The following is a 15,364-nucleotide window of genomic DNA, read 5'->3' as shown; positions in this document are numbered from 1 at the left end:
TTCTTCAGCAGCCCTGTTACTTGCAGTTTCATCAGCAGCCTGATTTTCATCAGCGGTGCTGGCAATTCCTCGAGTGGCTTGTGCAGATGCTTCAGCCGGAATGACTTCAATGTGCACAGGAGCAGCAGCACTTGAAGTGAATTTCTTCGTCAGCTTGACGAATCTGATCTGGGCACCCTGCCATTCAGCCTTGTAGGCGTCAAATTCTTCGCTGAGCTTTTTGATATCAGCTTGCAGTGCAATGAGCTGCTCAGGTGCCGAGGACATTGTCCTTTAGATACCGCTGCTTCTTGTACTGCGCTTTCTTAGCCACTCTAGCTTGGTCATACTTCCACTTTTCTTCAGCAATGAACGCCGTCACCATGTGACTTTGTCCAGGAGTGAGGCTCAACTCTGGCATTGGAGCAGTGGGATCTTTGTGCCAAAGATCGATGAAATCGAGGATCTTCTTCGGATCCAGAAGAAGGGGCACAACACCCCCTTTGGCTCTAGCGGCCTGCTGCTATCTGTCCTTGATGATATCTGCTAATTCATCATCATCAGCTTCATCATCATATGGAGTTTGAAAGACCACCGGCTTCTTGTGAGGACTTGGTCTAGTGCCTCGTCCAGCAGTGGCCTTGGTCTTCAGTAGAGTGGGACCGGTTGATGAAGGATGAGCTGAAGAACTTGCTGAAGCTCCTGAGGTAGTTGATATGCCAGTGGTTCTTTGGCATGTGGCGAGATGCACGGGTGCTGAGGACTTTGCCAGAGGAGCTGAGGGTTTTGAAACCCGAGGAATTTGTGCAGCTTGAGGAATTGGGGCAGCTTGAGGAATTTGCCTTGGTGGTACTGAGGAGATTGGCCGCGAGGGCATTGAAGAAGAACTTGGCCGTGAGGGCATTGCTGAGGAAGGTGGTTTCTTGGCTGGCTTCTTTGGCATAGCCTTCTTGCTTGAAGAAGCCTCAGCAACGGCAGCGGTAACAGCAGAATCCTCATTAAATTTCTTCACTGCTTCTTTGGCCTGCTTGGACAACTTAGCTTGCCGCCTGGCCCATTCATCAGCATAATCCTCACCACGTTTAAGGCTTGTTGGATTAGCTCTTTGGCCAGGTGCCAGAGGAGGTCTTGAGCATGGAGGGTTAAGAGCGAATTTCTTCATGTATTTGGGAGTGACGTATCTGTACTCCCTCCACTCTCTTGCCCATCTTCTTTCAATCCTCTGAATGTGCACTTTGCGCTCATTCTTCGTCTCCTTGCCATGAGTTGCCTCATCAGGCGTGCAGTACCCTGCATAGATGTCCGCAGGGATCTCAAAAGCAGTATTAACTTCAAGCTTCTTTCCTCCTTTCTGAGGCCTTTTACCATCTGCCATTTTCTTTAGCTCAGGAATTTGCACAATCGAGTTCTCTGAAGAAGTATGCAGCTTTTCTTCGAGGAACGCTGCAAATGAGTTAAGTTGATGAGAACCTAGTGATTTAGGAGCAAACATGTCTACCTGTGAACAGAGTATAGGTGCGAAGAATTTGGAGAGGTCATATGCGTTCTCAAGAAGTTTTTGCAAAGCTGAACAAGTTTGAGGAAATTGACTCGATGTGTCTTGAAGAATTTCATTAAGCATTCTTTGACTTAGGTTCCAGAGTTGTGCGGATCTTGAGATTCACACAATTGAGGAATCATGAAGAAAAACGTCACTTAGAGAAACAGATCAAGAGTTGAAGATTTGTGCTAGGTGTTTAGAGTGGAGGTTGAAGAATAAACACCTTTTGAAGATTTGATGAAAATCATTAGTAGAATAAATGCGGTAAAAGTAACTTTTAATTACCCTTGATGAAGAACACGACGAACATGAAGTGTAGATTTGGAAGTTCATCGGCTCGGATCTTCCACGCCCTAACTTGGCGGAGGAAGACGTCTACGGCGGCGGCGGAGGGAAGATTTCCGTGGCCGGTGCAAGTACGACAGCAATGAGGTCGAGGCAGTGAAGCTCTTCCTCACCGGCGACGATGGAGGTAGCGGCGGCGCTAGGGCTTGAGAAGCTCGAGCGAGGGAGTGAGGTCGAGCGGAGTAAAAGTGAAATGAGGAAGGGAAGGGGATATTTATAGCCGAGGTGAAAAATTGTTCGCCCGAAGAATTTGGACGAACGTACCCCTGACCCTTCTCATTCGCGCGACATGTGTCACCCACGTACTGAGAGGTGGAGATCGTGTGAGATCATGGGTGAATAGATAAGTATACCGTGGAATGCGTAACGATTTGAGCGGCAAAAGCCGAAAATTCGAACAAGAATATTTTAAAGTTGCGTTCGCAATTTCTTCAGCTGACAAGGACACAACGAAGAATTTGAATGAGTTTGAAATAGAACGCACATGAAGAATTTGTGAACAGACTTGGTTGAGTTTAGCATAGAGGGGGAAGGGTCCGATCACATTCACTTAGCAGAAAAGTCAACTTGAAGAATTAGCAATAAGTGAATGCTGTAGAGGACGTAAACTCATATATATATATATACACGGAAGGAGTGAAGACAATGCAAAGTTGAAAATTTTGAAAAACTGAGGAATTTAAAAAATGAAGAAAAACTCAAATCGGAGAATTTCAACTTTGGTTGGTGGCATAACCCACTGTATAAGAAAGTTGATTTCAGACACCGCGTACAATTCTCGTAGGGTTCTGAGAATCAATTTCTTCATTAATTTCTTCACACTTAGAGGGTTAGTCTTCATTGATTGAAGAAAAACGTTACTTCGTGTGTTGCACATCTAAGTCATCAAGTCAGCATAAGTGTTAGGATGTGTGTCCTTTTAAAAGAACATTCGAAGATTCTAGGATATTTAGCTCACACCGCAACTTGCTAAATCTCTTCTCATCCAAGATCTTTGTGAAGATATCAGCCAGCTGGTCTTCAGTACTTGCATGTTCGATGGAGATGTCGCCCTTCAACACATGGTCACGAAGAAAATGATGACGAATCTAGATGTGCTTTGTCTTAGAGTGCTAAACTCGGTTGTGTGCAATCTTGATGGCACTCTCATTGTCGCAGTAGAGTGGCACATTCTTCACGTTGATGGCATTGTCCTTGAGTGTTTGCTTCATCCATAGTAATTGAGCATAGCAAGATCCAGCAGCAATGTACTCAGCTTCTGCAGTGGAGAGTTATACGCAGTTCTGCTTCTTCGAGGACTAACATACCAAGGATCGTCTGAGGAAATGACATGTGCCTGACGTTGACTTGCAGTCCACCCGATCGCCAGCATAGTCAGAGTCTGAATATCCAATGAGATCAAAGGAAGAGCCCTTGGGATACCATAATCCAAGTGTTGGTGTGTGAGCTAGATATCGAAGAATATGCTTCACAGCCTTATGGTGTGATTCCTTCGGTGTAGCTTGAAATCGGGCACACATGCAAACACTAAGCATAATATCCGGCCTAGATGCACATAGGTACAATAAATAGCCAATCATGGAGCAGTATACCTTTTGATGGAAGTCTTTACCATTTTCATCAGTGCATCGATGGCCATTTGTGGGCATAGGAATATTGACGCCTTTGCAATCTTGCATGCCGAATTTCCTCAACACATCCTTGAGGTATTTCTCCTGAGATATAAATATGCCATTGTATTGTTGACGAATCTGAAGACCTAAGAATAATTTCAATTCTCCCATCATAGACATTTGATATTCTTCACTTATCATATTGGAAAATTCATCACTGTAACGTTGGTTAGTACAGCCAAAGATAATATCATCAACATATATTTGGCACACGAATAATTCATCATCATATGTTTTGGTGAAAAGAGTTGGGTCAAGTGAACCAGGTTTGAAGCCTTTCTTTATGAGGAATTCCTTCAGTGTGTCATACCACGCCCGAGGTGCTTGCTTGAGGCCATAGAGGGCCTTGTTGAGTCTGTAGACGTGATCTGGAAATTTTGGATCCGCAAAACCTAGTGGTTGAGCAACATATACTTCTTCCTCAAGCTTACCATTGAGGAATGCACTTTTCACATCCATTTGTTGTAAGATGATATTATGATGGTTAGCGTAAGCAAGCAATATGCGTATAGCCTCAAGTCTAGCAACAGGTGCAAACGTTTCATCGAAATCAATTCCTTCAACCAGTGTGTAGCCTTGAGCTACAAGACGAGCCTTATTCCTCACCACGAGGCCATTTTCGTCTTGTTTGTTGTGGTAGATCCATTTGGTACAGATGATGTTGTGCTTGCGTGGGTCTGGTCTCTTGACAAGCTCCCACACATTGTTGAGCTCGAATTGATGCAATTCATCTTGCATGGCTTGAATTCACTCGGATTCCATGAATGCTTCATCTACTTTAGTGGGCTCTGTGATAGAGACAAATGCAAAATGCCCACAAAAGTTAGATAAATGTGAAGCTTTTGAGCGCTTGAGGGGACCTGGTGCACGAATGTCATCGATGATCTTCTCAATTGCACTTCGTTTGCAATGCGAGGATGTGCGGGTTGACGACTTTGCTTAGGCCCAGCAGTTTCTTCAGGATCACTTTCTTCAGCAGCACCAGCATGATTTTATTCATGATCAGGAATGACTTCTTCTGCAGATTCTTTGGTAGGGATGACATCCTCAGTAGCTTTGAATCCCTATTAGAACAGGTTGCTCAAAGGTGTCGCCTGTTCTTCCATCAAATATTCTGCTTTTTCCCGGGTACTCGGGTTCAAATACCCATGGATTTTTTGTTTCTTTACTGGCTTCATATAATTCTGAAAACACAAGTTTTCTTGAAGCCTCTTGCTCATATCTCTCATCAAAGGGTGCTATTATATAATGTTTCTTTAGCAGATCCCCCGTTAATCCGAGCAAACTTTCAAATATTTGTCCCACATTCATTCGGGAGGGTACTCCTAAGGGATTGAAGACCATATCAACGGGTGTTCCATCTTGCAAATAGGGCATATCTTGCCTAGGCAAAATTTTGTAAATGATCCCTTTATTCCCATGTCTTCCAGCTACTTTATCCCAAACTTTGATTTATGGATTCCTCAGGTGACATTTCATCTAGCACAAGAGGTAGGTGCTCTCTTTGCGAGCCATTAGTTTCATCGAACCGCACATCTACAGTTTTAACAACCTTGTGATGATTGATGTTGAAGACTCTGTAGGTGTGCGAGTCCTTTCCGTAACCAAGCATAAAACCCTCATGTGTTTTCGGTGCAAATTTAGAGTGATGGTGAGGATCTCTAATCCTGCATTTAGCAACGAAGACTTTGAAATAACTTACATTGGGTTTCTAGTCAGTGAGGAGTTCATAAGAGGTCTTTTTGAAGAATTTGTGAAGGTATACCCTGTTGATGATGTGGCACGCAGTATCAATTGCTTCAGGCAAGAAATGCTGAGGCGTCTTGTATTCATCAAGCATAGTGCGGGCCATCTCAACAAGAGTCCTGTTCTTGCGCTCCACGACGCCATTCTGCTGAGGAGTATAAGGAGCAGATAATTCATGAGTAATACCAAGCATATCGAGATATTCATCAAGGCCAGTGTTCTTGAACTCGGTTCCATTATCACTCCTGATATGCTTGATCTTCACACCGAAGTTAGTGGAAGCCCTTGAGAAAATCGTCTGAAGACTTCCTGCACTTCATTTTTGTAAGTGATGATATGCACCCATTTGTAATTAGAATAGTCATCAACTATGACAAAGCCATATAATGATGCAGAACTAGTGAACATGGCATAATGAGTAGGGCCAAATAGATCCATATGAAGTAATTCAAAGGGACGAGAAGTGGTCATGATAGTCTTCGAGGGATGCTTGGCTCTGGTGATCTTTCCAGCCTCACAAGCCCCACAAAGATGATCTTTGAGGAATTTGACACCCTCGATGCCAATGACGTGGTTATTCTTCGCGAGTGTATGCAAGTTCCTCATCCCAGCATGACCAAGTCGACAATGCCATAACCAGCATTCTGAAGCTTTTGCAAGTAGACAGGTGGCAGGCTGTGGTCCTGCAGAGAAATCAACAATATACAAGTCTCCTTCCCTAAGCCTTCGAAGACTTTCGAGTTGTCAGATTCCACTAGCACAAGGCAGCGAAATTTGCCAAAGACAACAACCATATCAAGATCACAAAGCATCGAGACACACATAAGATTGAATCCTAAGGACTCAACAAGCATGACCTTGTCCATGTGTTTATCCTTTGAGATTGCAACCTTACCTAGACACAATAACTTGCTTTTGCCTTTGTTAGCGTAGGTGATATGCTTCAGATGAGATGGTGACAAATCAGTGTCCATCAACAAGCTCCTGTCACCAGTCATGTGATTTGTACATCCATTATCGAGGACCCACTCGGTAGCTTTGGGTTGTTCATCCTGCAGATGAATTAGTGCAACTTACGAACCCATATACTTCATCAGTGAAGAATATGATATCAATTTCATCAATAGTAACAAATCTAGCAATATGAGGACGTGAGAAATGAATGATTCATTTCTTCATGATTAGCTTGTGTCCTTTAAAGCACATTCAGGTTTCCAGCAAATTCTTCAGACGATCAAGTTCGTCTGGAGACCTAACCCTGCATAAGAGATTAGTTCTTTTTCTTCACCACCCACATTTGGAGGGGTGGCAAAGATTTCATCATTCTGCGAGCTCCATAAGAAAATGATGGCATAGAAGCCAGTGCACTTCGTTTCACAGAAGAGTGGTTAGGATAAGCATATGAATAAGCAGAGAAATTCTTCGAGGACTTATGAACATAATGGTTTGAACAATAATGCACATATTCATGGCCCTTAGACTTTCCCTGCGAAACATAAGTGTTAGCACGATGATGTTCATATGAGGATTTTGATCCGCGTGAGGAATTTGATCCATATGAGGACTTGGATCCATATGAAGAATTTGATCCGGGGTTCCTATTCTTCATGGGTGGTGTCATGATGACATTCACCTGAAGATTTTCAAGGCACCTTTTAGGAACCCAAATTTTCTTCATAGGGGGACCGTTCCTGCAGTTTGTTCCAACATATCGAGCAAATACTTCACCATTCTGATTCTTAAACAGTTTATAGTTGGAGTCAAATGACTCATCAGAGGAATGTGAAGAATCAGAGGTAAAGCTAGATAAAGTGCATGGATCTACAGGAGGTCCTTTCGCAGCAACCCATGAGGTTTTGAGATACTGCTTAGGTTTCCAGTAGGTCCCATCAGCATTGAGTTTCCTCTCAAAGGCAATACCCTCTTTCCTAGGGTTCCTGTTCAAGATCTGCTTTTTGAGCACATCACATAGAGTCTGATACCCTTTGAGGCTTTTGTAAATGCCTGTCACATGCAATTCCTTCAGCCCTGCATTATCGTCAGTGATACATGTGGTATCCTCAGATGAGGAATTTGTAACCACAGAGACAGTTGAAGAATTTGCAGCAATAGAAGCATTTGAACATTCAGGTGAGGAATTAGCAGATTCACGCTCAATGCATTTCAGACATGGTGGTATAAATTCTTCCTGAGCGGAACTGATCTGTTGAGCAAGCAATGAATCGTTTTCCTTTTGAAGATCTTCATAACTCGCTGTTAACTTCTCAAGATCTTGCTTTCTCTGAAGAAATAAGAAAGCTTTTCATGATCAGTTAAGAGAGTGTTATGATGATTTTGAAGGTTGTCAAACCGAGTTTGAAGTCTTTGAAGATTATCTGTTAGAGTCTCAGTTCGATTCAATTCCTCACCCAACAGGTCATCGCTTCTGTCTAGTTGATTTTGAATCTTTTCTAAAGCCTTCTGTTGTTTAACAGCAATTTTAGCAAGTTTTGAATAGCTAGACTTGAGATTTCCATCAGATTCATCCTCACTACAGTTAGAGGGGGAATGTTTGAGTACATTGGCACTTTTTGCCATGAAGCAATAGGTGGCAGCATAGTCATCGAAGCTCTTGTCAGCAGATTCGGGGAAGTCGTTTTCTTCAGTGTTGAAGATGGACTTGCTGACGTAAGCAGTGGCGAGTGTTGACATGGTTTTTGACCAAAACAAAATAGCATGCAAATACTGTACCAAAAGTTAGATAAATGCGAAACGTCAAAAATCCATTTTATAATGAAAATGATCAATTAAAAAATATAATCAACCGCTCAAATCAACGACCGACAAAAATAGGCATATTATATATTCGAACGTTGATAATGCACACTTTAAACCGACAATTATAAAATATGGCAAAACAAATTTGTCTTGTATGTACGTGCATCGTTGCCGACGGATGCTGATTTAAATTTCACCGTCAAGGACGACGCCAATATTATCGAAGCATCAGGCAGTATGTTCCTCCATCAGAAGAATATTGTTGTATCTTAACCGATGCACACGAGATATAATTTGATAGAGAAACCAATCATAAGGTTGATCGTTGCGTAAAAAACCATTTAAAAATAATGGTATGATATATTTTTGATATTACGAACATTAAAAAAAGCCGATGATTATACAATAGGACCAAAAACGTCTAATTTTGTCATAAGAAAATATGGAGGATGCATGGCGTGTATGCACGCAATACCGATGTGGAGTTCTAATATCGGTCTAAAATCCCAGCGTCACATACGGCACGAATATTGACAAAGTATAACAAATGAGGACGCGGCCCTATTAAAATATCACTGCATATACAAAATGGATATAGAATATAATCAATGACTAAAGGAAATATTAGCATCAATCAAATCTGTGGCTGGGAAGTGCTTGCATTATGCGCTGATACATTCCAGCTAAGCGTACATGTATGTGGGAAATCTGTGTAATAACCATGCATGCATGAAGCTCTAATTAAACAAGTTTTTTTTAAGGTGAAACTAGGGATTTTATTCAAAGTCCAAAACAGAAGGAATACAAATAATGTCTGGTAGGATCCCTAGCCACATGTGGCGACCCGCCGGGAGCGACGACGCTGCCTTAGCCAAAGCATGCGCCTCAAAGTTCGACTCTCTTCTCTCAAAATAGAAGCTAATCTTTACAAAATCTTTCATCCTCTCATTGATCTCACTAAGCAAAAAAGCATAAGAGGCATTGGCACCTCTCTTGATGTCTGTGACAACTTGCATGCAATCAGAGCCTATTATCGCATGTGAAACATTGAGATCCATGGCCAGAACAAGAGCTTCATTACATGCATGGGCTTCAAGGCTTGGAGCATCAACTAGTCCGTCAAGAACAATTGCCGAAGCTCCCAAATAATTTCCAAAACCGTCCCTACACACTGCCGCTACCGCCCCTGTGGTTCCTCGGCGAGAGATCGCGCCGTCCACAGTTATCTTCACACACTCCTCGTCATCAGGTGGCCGCCATCTCGTTGGCCTATGTTGGCTAGCAGGTCTCGGAGCAGTCGCTCTTTCAGCATTTGCCATTCCAAGTTCTTCAAGATAGCGGTTAACGAAACTGAAAGTTGATAATGGACTTTGATGCTCATTGTCATGAATCGCTCTCCGCCGAGCCCACCATATAGCCCACATCGTGACAAGGATCTTGGCTAGATCATGCTGTTGTGTGCTCTCAAGCAGCCAGAATAACCATAGCCTCGCATCCTCAGTTCTATTTGATAACATGTGTTCGAGGATATCTTCATCACTCAAAGCCCAAACACATCTGGCCATGCGGCAGTCGAACAGGGAATGCCTCCATGAATCCGCTTCCTCATTGCATATAGAACATGCCGGTGAGGTCGCCATCTTCCGCCTATGGCGTACTGTCCCCGTTGGCAATGACATGTGAGCCAACCTCCATACAAACACTTTAACTTTTGTTGGGATTTTAACTTTCCATATTTGAGACCATGCTTTCTTCTCTGTCTCCTTGTTAGATATGCTCGCTCGGTGTTCAAGCCACTCCTCGCGTTGGTGTTTGATTCCTGAGATCATCCTGTACGCCGATCGTACTGAAAAAAAACCCCTCTTATCGTAGTGCCAAGCCCAGAAATCTTGTTGCACTCGGAAACTGAGTGGAATATTCATAATCACATCGACATCCGGTTTCACAAAATTCTCCACGAGGCCTGTTCTGCTCCACGTCCTTGAGGTCGGATCAATAAGCTCCGAGACCCATTGTGGGGGATCAGGGGATATCGAGCATAAAGGTTTTAACGCGTAGTCCCTCGGTAGCCAGTTGTCACGCCAAATATTCGTGTTCTCCCCCGTGCCGATCCTCTTTATCAGGCCCAAAGCAAGAACATCTCTTCCTTCTAACAGCGATCGCCAGACCTGGGATGGATGCGCTCCCAAGGTCGCATCAAGAATTGTTCCTTCCGGGAAGTATCTTGCCTTCAGTACCCTAGCACTTAGTGATTGTGGCTCATGCAGGATCCTCCACACCTGGCGTGCTAATAGTGCAAGATTAAAAAGCTCAATATCGCGGAAGCCCATTCCTCCCATATATTTTGGTTTGCACATTGTTTCCCAAGATACCCAAGCCGGCTTCCGCTGCCCTTGTTTACTACCCCACCAAAACTTCCTCAGGAGGCTATTTATATGCTCACACAGACCCCGCGGTAGCTTGAAACACGCCATAGAATACGTTGGTATTGCTTGAGCGACAGATTTAATAAGGACTTCCTTCCCTCCCGTAGACAAGCACTTCTCCATCCAACCCTGAACATGCTTCCAAATTCTGTCTTTGAGATATTTAAAACAGCCCTCCTTGGCTCTACCTACATCACTTGGTAAGCCCAGATATTTCTCAGACAACGCCTCAGTATGAACATCGAGCACATTTTTTACTTCCAGCCGGGTTGCCTCTGAAACTCCCTTGCTGAAATAGATAGAAGATTTGTCCATATTTATACGCTGTCCTGAGGCATCGCAGTAAACTTTCAGCAACTCGTTCACCTTAGCTGCACACACACTCGTTGCTTCAAAAAATAAGAGGCTATCGTCGGCAAACAACAGATGGTTTACTTCCGGTGCAGATGCTGCTACTGAGATGCCCCTCACATCCACACCCTGAGCTTTCAATAAACACGAGAGCCCCTCTGCTGCCAAGAGGAAAAGATACGGGGATATTGGGTCCCCCTGACGAACACCTCTGGAGGGCCTGAAATCATCTAATCTTCCACCATTAAATAACACAGAAAATGAAACTGATGACACGCACCTCATCACCGCTTCCGTGAACACGGGACTAATCCCCAATTTGAGCATGACAGCTTTAAGGTAAGGCCACTCTAGCCTATCGTACGCCTTCATCATGTCGAGCTTGAGAGCACAAAACCTGTTAGACTTGATCTTCCTTGCCTTCATGTAATGGAGACATTCATATGCCACTATAAAATTATCGGTTATAAGACGTCCAGGAACGAAAGCGGATTGCTCTTCGGAGATCACATCTGGGAGGATTACTTTCAACCTATTGGCTAAGACCTTTGACGCGATCTTATAGATGACGTTGCAAAGACTTATAGGCTGAAACTGTCCTAGAATTTTCGGACTTGCAATCTTGGGAATTAAAACGATGAACGTACTGTTGATATCCTCCGGTGCGTCCTCTCCTCGCAGCACCCTCTTGATCATGCCCGTCACCTCATCTCCACAAAGCTCCCAGTGCCTTTGGAAAAAATGAGCTGGGAAACCATCAGGACCGGGAGCCTTGGTTGGAAACATCTGAAACAGTGCCCCCTTTATCTCCTCGTTCGTGAAAGGCGCATCAAGTTTAGCATTCGTGTCCCCATTAACTCTCACAGGGATGTGAGATAGTACCTCCTCTATGCCAATGATACCCTCTGATGTGTATAGGTTCTTATAGAAGTCAGTTGCCATCCCTGCCATCTCGTCCGGATCCGAACACATAGATCCATCTGAACGTTGAAGCTGAACTATCCTGTTCTTTGCCCTCCTTGCACTTGCTTTCTTCTGAAAATATTTTGTATTGATGTCTCCTTCCGAGAGCCACTTGATGCGTGAGCGCTGCCTCATCATTATTTCTTCTCTGTAAGACAACTCCACCATCCTGTCCTGAACCTCCTTCTCCTCACAGTTTGGGCCAACACGATCTGGTGCAGCTCTTAGGGCCGTTAGTTTCATCCGGAGATCCCGCAACTCTTGGCGTACAGACCCAAAAGTCCTTCTTCCCCAGGTTTTCAATTCTGCTGCTACCGTACTCAGTATATCGGCCAGCGTTACAGCCGTAGTGGCTGGTTGTTGTTCCTTCCATATTTCCTCTACATGATTTTTGAAGCTCGGCTCCCTCTCCCACATGCACTCATATCTGAACGGTTTTCGCATAGTCAGCCGCACCTCACTTGTATCAAGCTCGTTACACAACAAGATGGGACTATGATCTGATTTTGCCGCCGTCAAATGCTCCACAGTGGCGAACGGAAACATTGATGACCATGCCGGACTAGCCAAAGCACGGTCCAGCCGAACACGGCAGAAATCACCGCCAACAATCCGCTTCTCAAAGGTCCAGTCTAGGCCCTTGTAACCCAAGTCTGCCAGCTCGCACACATCAACCGCCTCTCTGAACCCAGCGATCTGAGCAGCGTCGCGCTCATTTGGTCCAAACTGCTCCTCCGGTCTCAAAATTTCATTGAAGTCGCCCAAGCATACCGAAGGCAGTGAATTCTCGCCTCGGAGGAATTTCATGGTGTCCCACGTTTTGTACCGTAAGCTCCTATTAGCAGCCCCATAGAAGCATGAGAGCGGCCAAGGATCCTTCCCTGGTTCTTTCACCACCGAGTCGATGTGGTACTGCGAAAAAGTTTTTATTTCAACCTCAACATTATTCTTCCAATACATGCATAAACCTCTACTCCTCCCACTACTACCTACTCCAAAGCTACTATCAAAACCTAGTCTACCCGCCAAACCTTCCACCCGGTACTTTGCAATTTGCGTCTCCACAATACATAGCACCATCGGCGCACTTGCCTCCACTAGATCGTGGAGCTCACGAACCGTCGCGGGATCGCCAATCCCGCGACAGTTCCAACATAAAGTCCTCATCGCTCTCGGCGGTCCTCCTCGCGGGAGGCCGCCGTTGTTACGTCCATATCATCCATCTCCTCCCCCCCCCCCCCCCCCATCTTGCTTCCTCCTCTTGATCACCTGATTCTTCTCCGGTGTAGAAACCACTCCCTCTTTGTGTGCTTCTGAAGTGGAGCCCTCAATCAAGAGAACATTCCCCGCAACTCTGCCTGCAAGATTGGGCACCGGCTGTCCCCTGATAGATAGACATTAATAAAACAAGTGGGTTAAGAAGCCCATACGCTGGCTTATACCCAAGGGCCCATAGATAGACATTAATAAAATATTAAACTATTCTAGTGTCCAGAGCCCACACGATTGACTAGAACTTGGCCTAATTAAACCCATACCGGCTAATTAGAGAGGTTGCCAGGCAATTAGTGATTAAAAAATAGAGGAAAAGGAAGGGAGCCAGCCACTCCCCACGATCGTGAACATGAACCCACGATCTGGACGTGGGCGCGCGGGCTTGAGCCAAAGCCTTTGGCTATTCTCTGCTCTCCCCTATAAATACCCCCCCCCCCCCCCCCTCATTGGTTTGGGGTTGGGTTCACATACTCCTGGGTTCTCTGGTCGTATACCCTCCTCTCTAGTAGCAATATTCTACTACACATCATACTACACACAAAAACACACCATGAGAAAAGTAAGCAAGGAGCAAGGGGAAGAACCTTGGTTGGTTCCAAGGAGGAAGAAGGTGAGATTTGATGCTACTCTCATGCCCTTAGTTTCGGCAGTTTGATTCGGAGCAAGGAGTCCTCTCTATTCATCCACGAAATCTTGTCCTTAGTTCCGGCCGTTTGGTTCGAATCAAGGAGATCTCTCCCTTACTCATGAATTCTTGTCCTTAGTTTCGGCCATATTGGTTCGGATCAAGGTTCCCTTTCTCCCTCACCCATGAAATGTTGTCCTTAGTTTCAGCCATTTTGGATCGGATCAAGGAATACATATGCATGAAATCACACCTTAGGTTCGGCCTTTTGGTTCGGATCAAGGAATATGCACATCATGAAATTATACCCTTAGGTTCGGCCTTTTTGGTTCGGATCAAGGAATATATAAACCCACAAAATCATGCCCTTAGGATCGGCCTTTTTGATTCGAATCAAGGAATATGCACTTCATTAAATCATGCCCTTAGGTTCGGATCAAGGAATACATATGCTTGAAATCACACCTTAGGTTCGACCTTTTGGTTCGGACCAAGGAATATGCACATCATGAAATTATACCCTTAGGTTCGGCCTTTTTGGTTCGGATCAAGGAATATATAAACCCACAAAATCATGCCCTTAGGTTCGGCCTTTTTGGTTCGAATCAAGGAATATGCACTTCATTAAATCATGCCCTTAGGTTCGGCCTTTTTGGTTCGGATCGAGGATTTTACATACTACATGAAATCAAGGAGTAGCATATTTTTCATATAGAAATCTTGTCCTTAGTTTCGACCATTTGGTTCGAATCAAGGATGCATATTTTTCTTCACGCAGACATGTCATGTCTAGGGGACATATAAAATGCTCTAAGCATGGGTTCTTTCATGTGAATTCCATGACATGAGCCACGAAAAATTTCTAAAATACTCACAAGGCACATTTCGTGCATGGGTTCTTTCTCGTGAATTCCATGGCACGATGCATAAAATGACTAAAAGTAAACTATGACATGATATGGGTTTTCACTCATGCATTCCATGGAGTGATCCACAGAATGAATGAAATGAAAATTTTGATGCTATGACATGGGTCCCTTGATGAATCCCGTGGCAGAAGTCATAAAGTAAAGAAAATGCAAACTACCCTATGACATAGGTTCTTTCATGGATCCCATGGCATAGTAAAAATTGTATTATGGCGTGGGTTCTTTCAAACGAATTCCACGGCATAAATCATCAACCAAACAAAAAAGAAATTATGCTCTAAGCATGGGTTCTTCAAAAGGAATTCCATGACACGAGTTACAAATATTGAAAATACATGCATACATCCTATGCATCAAAATATGGGCCCAAATCAGGCCTGGCCAAAATCAACCTTCATTTGCACCATAACATAAATGAGGTCGATCACGAACAAAATATGTTGCATGCATGGTAAAGAAACATGTGACATCATATCAAACATAATGTCATTGAAGAAAACCTACGCGGATAAACTTCAAGTTCCCCCAGGTTGGAGTTCAGCGTTGATCGCGAGGAGGATTTTTTTATTGTAGCATATTGTAATAGGCATGTGATGTAATCCTATGTAATAGAAATGTTGGAATTCTTAATCAGGGGTTTTCTCTTTGGAGATGTAATTAACAGAATTTTTATGTAAATGTAAGAGTTCTGGAAATAAAGTACCTAGAATGTTTGATTCTATTTTTATTTTATGCATCTCAATTTCACTCTGTAT

The sequence above is a fragment of the Triticum aestivum genome, chromosome 6B, assembly GCF_018294505.1.
Source record: "Triticum aestivum cultivar Chinese Spring chromosome 6B, IWGSC CS RefSeq v2.1, whole genome shotgun sequence".
Taxonomy (NCBI): Eukaryota; Viridiplantae; Streptophyta; class Magnoliopsida; order Poales; family Poaceae; genus Triticum; species Triticum aestivum.
This window is presented reverse-complemented; position numbering follows the sequence as displayed.